Source organism: Plectropomus leopardus, chromosome 15, assembly GCF_026936395.1.
Source record: "Plectropomus leopardus strain MGB_pleo_1.0 chromosome 15, ASM2693639v1, whole genome shotgun sequence".
In the NCBI taxonomy this organism is placed as follows: Eukaryota; Metazoa; Chordata; class Actinopteri; order Perciformes; family Serranidae; genus Plectropomus; species Plectropomus leopardus.
In genome coordinates, this window is record NC_142190.1 from 34,682,131 (window position 1) to 34,686,400 (window position 4,270).

A 4,270-nucleotide genomic window follows, 5' to 3' on the forward strand; every position below is an offset into this window, starting at 1 on the left:
TATGCAAACACCAAGGATGTATACAGCTCATCACCCCTCCCCCCACTGGGTCGCTCAGATCACAACCTGGTGAGACTGCAGCCCATTTACATACCTATGGTGAAAAAACAACCCCCGACCATACGGTATGTGAAAAAGTGGTCTGAGGAGGCCACTGAGGCGCTGCAGGACTGCTTCGAGACCACGGACTGGGATGTACTGTGCGGCCCACACAATGAGGACATTGACACCATTACACACTGCGTCACAGACTACATTAACTTCTGTGTTGAGAACACTGTATCCACCAGGAAGGTACGGTGTTTCTCTAACACAAAACCCTGGGTGACCCCTGAACTGAAGGTCCTGCTGAAGGAGAAGAGGAGGGTCTTTGGATCTGGGGACAAAGAGGAGCTGAGGAGGGTGCAGAAGGAGCTGAAAAGAAAAATCAGGGAGGGAAAGGCCAGCTATAAGACCAAGATGGAAACCTACTTGCAACAAAATAACGCAAGGGAGGTCTGGAGAGGCCTCAAAACCATCTCTGGTCACAGCAGAGGCCAGGTGAGGGGACCTGAAGCAGGAGACCAGGAGTGGGCAAACAAGCTGAACCTGTTCTTTAACAGATTTGACTCTACTCCCACTCCTCCCCCCACTCATCAAAGCACCGACCAGCTGGCTCTTTTTTCACACCACCTCAGCTCTCCGTCAGCCCCTCCCTCACCTCCACCACCACCCCTCATCAGCCCCTCCTCCACCACCCTCGGCCTCTCCATAACAGCTGATCAGGTGAGAAGTGAGCTGAAGAAGCTGAAGGCGAGAAAGGCCACGGGTCCTGATGGCATCAGCTCCAGACTCCTGAAGGACTGTGCAGATCAGCTCTGCCTGGTTCTTCTGCGCATCTACAACCTGAGCCTGAGTCTGGAGAGGGTCCCAGCGCTGTGGAAGACCTCCTGTGTGGTTCCTGTCCCGAAGACAGCGCACCCCAGGGAGCCCAACCACTTCAGACCTGTGGCCCTCACTTCTCACCTGATGAAAACCATGGAGAGGATTGTTCTCAGAAACCTCCGCCCCCTGGTGAGCTCACATCTGGATCCACTGCAGTTTGCGTACCAACCGGGCATTGGAGTGGATGACGCAGTCCTCTACCTGCTGCACAGATCCCTGACTCACCTGGAGGACACCGGCAGCACTGTGAGAGTCATGTTCTTTGACTTCTCCAGTGCATTCAACACAATCCAGCCTTCACTGCTCAGGGGGAAGCTTGAAAGAGCGGGAGTAGACTGTCACCTGGCTGCATGGACCATCGATTACCTCACCGACAGACCACAGTTCGTGAGGCTCCAGGACTGTGTGTCGGATATGGTAGTCAGCAGCACCGGGGCCCCTCAGGGGACAGTGCTCTCCCCCTTTCTCTTCACCCTGTACACTTCAGACTACCACTACAACTCTGGGAGCTGTCACCTCCAGAAGTTCTCCGATGATACAGCCATTGTTGGGTGCATATCTGAGGGGGACGAGCGGGAGTACAGGACCGTCATCACGGACTTTGTCAACTGGTGTGAGCAGAACCATCTCCAGCTCAACGCCAGTAAGACAAAGGAGATGGTTATTGACTTCCGCAGGAGGAAGACACCCCAGACTACACAGGTGAACATCCAGGGTCTGGACATTGAGATGGTGGAGACCTATCGATACCTGGGTGTTCACCTTAACAATAAACTGGACTGGTCTAATAACACAGATGTCCTGTACAAGAAGGGCCAAAGTCGTCTCCACCTGCTGAGAAGACTGAGGTCCTTTGGAGTGTGCAAGACTCTGCTCCGGACATTCTATGACACTGTGGTAGCATCTGCTCTTTTCTATGCAGTGGTCTGCTGGGGAGCAGGGAGCACAGATCGGGACAGAAAGAGACTGAACAGACTGGTCAGGAGGGCCGGTTCTGTCCTGGACTGCTCCCTGGACTCCATTGAGGAGGTGGGTGAGAGGAGGATGTTAGCAAAGCTCACATCCATCATGGACAACCCCTCTCACCCACTGCATGAGACTGTGGGGGCTTTAAGCAGCTCCTTCAGCAACAGACTGAGACATCCACCCTGCAAGAAGGAGCGCTACCGCAGGTCATTCATCCCATCTGCAATAAGACTCTATAACATCAGCATCACTGGCTGAGTAATTTGCACAACAAATTTTTGTAAATTCTATTCTCAAATCCATCTTTTGTGTACATACTTATTCTATTACTTACTTATTATTATGTGTACATACCTTATTTCCTCTATGTACATACTTATTTTATTACTTATTTATTGTTATTTGTTATTGTTATTTTCTTTGTTACATTTCACTTTTCTTTTTTCATGCTGCTGTAACATTTGAAATTTCCCCCAATGGGGGATCAATAAAGGAATATTCTATTCTATTCTATTCTATTCTATCACCTATAAATAGACCAGGTCGGACCCGTCTCGTCCTTTCCGCTTCCTCTTCCTCCTTCACGGAGCCGACAGCGTGTGTGGTGGCGTCTCGCTGGTTTGCAGGTTAGATCTCCAAACAAAGGTATGCATGCTCTGTGTCTCCTCAATCTGCTCAAGTTATTCTGTGTTGTGGGCCTGGCGCTTACCTCAGTTTCGCTCCGTCCGGCAGTGCGGTGTTACCTGGAGCCGGGCTGTCTCCCTCGGGTCAGTGTGTGTGTGGTGCACTCTCTGCGGGTAAGACGCTCAGTTCTCTGTTTTTTTTTATATATTATGCTGCCGATGGTCGGGTGAGGTGTACTGATTTGTTTTCTCCCGACTGTCGCTGCTAGAGTCTGGGCTGTGCGCTTCCTCCTCCTGCCACGGTGACATCTCTGATCCTGCTCTCCGTACGCGGCCGTCACGCGCCGCTGTGAGCCTTGCTGCTGTCCTGGCTCTTTCTGTGTCCGGGCTCTTTCTGTGTCCGGGCTCTTTCTGTGTCCGGGCTCTTCCTTTTGGCCTGGGTTTTTTTTTCTCTTTTAGTTTCGTCTTGGCTTCGGCGTTGTCTTGGCTCGTGGCTGACCCTCTCTCGTCCATTCTGCTGGTGTAACTGTCCTCCGTGTGGCTCTTCGTGGGACTCCAGCCGCTTTGACTCGGCGCTCCGGGTCGGCCTGCATTTGACTCTCTGATCCGGCCCTGTTGACTGCAGCCAAAGGCTGTGGCAACACAGCCTAGACAAAAGTTGCGGCGTCTTGCCCAGAGGCGTCCTAACTTTTATTGCCACAGAGCCATACCCGCCAAGACTGTTTTAAATTAGAGTGGCAGACATTTATTGATTGTTTGGGTTTATTTCTTTTCTATTTCTTTCCATCGGATTATTATTGCGTCTCAGTGTTATATTGGATTTATTGTTTGAATTTATTTATGTTATTTCTTTTCATTGAATTATTATTGCTTGAGTTTCTGTTATATCGGATTAATTGTTTAGAAATATTTCTTTTCCTGATTTTGATAATTTGCAATTTAGTATAGCTTCTTTTGGCTTTGGGGTGTTATTTTTGATTATGTTGTGTGTGAGGACTGCCTTGATTTTATGGTTTTAATATTGTTTTCTTCCTGCTGACAGGTGCTGAGGCCCAGAGCGGCAGCGGTTTCCCTGGTGGTGGTTCCTTTTTCACGTTTTGGTTTGCAGTGTCACGGGTGAAGTGTAGTTTTGGATCCCTCCTTTTTTTGTTACTGCTGTCGTGGTAAGCCCCAGCCCTGTCCCTTATTTCCTTTAAGTGGCTCCTCACATCATTTCTCACCATTATTACTGTCTTTATTTTGATTTATTTAGTCTGTTACTCGGTTAAAAATAATTGTTTAATAAAATATATTTTTATAATTGGAAATCACGCTCTCGTCCTGTGGAGTTTTTTTGAACTGCGTGCCTTGTTTCAAATCGAAAACTGGTAACTTATGAAGTCCTGTTATATCCTGGGGTGAAAGCCCCCAGGTGGCGTTGTCAGCAACCTTTTTATGGCAAGGCGAGCGGAATAAAAAGGACGAGAGCGTGATTTCCAATTATAAAAATATATTTTATTAAACAATTATTTTTAACCGAGTAACAGACTAAATAAATCAATCAATCACCCGTGACACTGCAAACCAAAACGTGAAAAAGGAACCACCACCAGGGAAACCGCTGCCGCTCTGGGCCTCAGCACCTGTCAACAGGAAGAAAACAATATTAAAACCATAAAATCAAGGCAGTCCTCACACACAACATAATCAAAATAACACCCCAAAGCCAAAAGAAGCTATACTAAATCGCAAATTATCAAAATCAGGAAAAGAAATAT

The 4,270-nt window shown here is 48.2% G+C and overlaps 1 long non-coding RNA gene across 1 annotated transcript; it reads left to right on the forward strand.

The window, feature by feature from the left end:
* The first annotated feature begins 2,470 nt into the window (after positions 1 to 2,470).
* On the forward strand, positions 2,471 to 3,763 carry LOC148187370 (uncharacterized). Its single transcript, XR_015778908.1, has 3 exons — positions 2,471 to 2,535; positions 2,623 to 2,687; positions 3,556 to 3,763. It is a non-coding gene; the product is annotated as an uncharacterized LOC148187370 (long non-coding RNA).
* Positions 3,764 to 4,270: the final 507 nt, after the last annotated feature.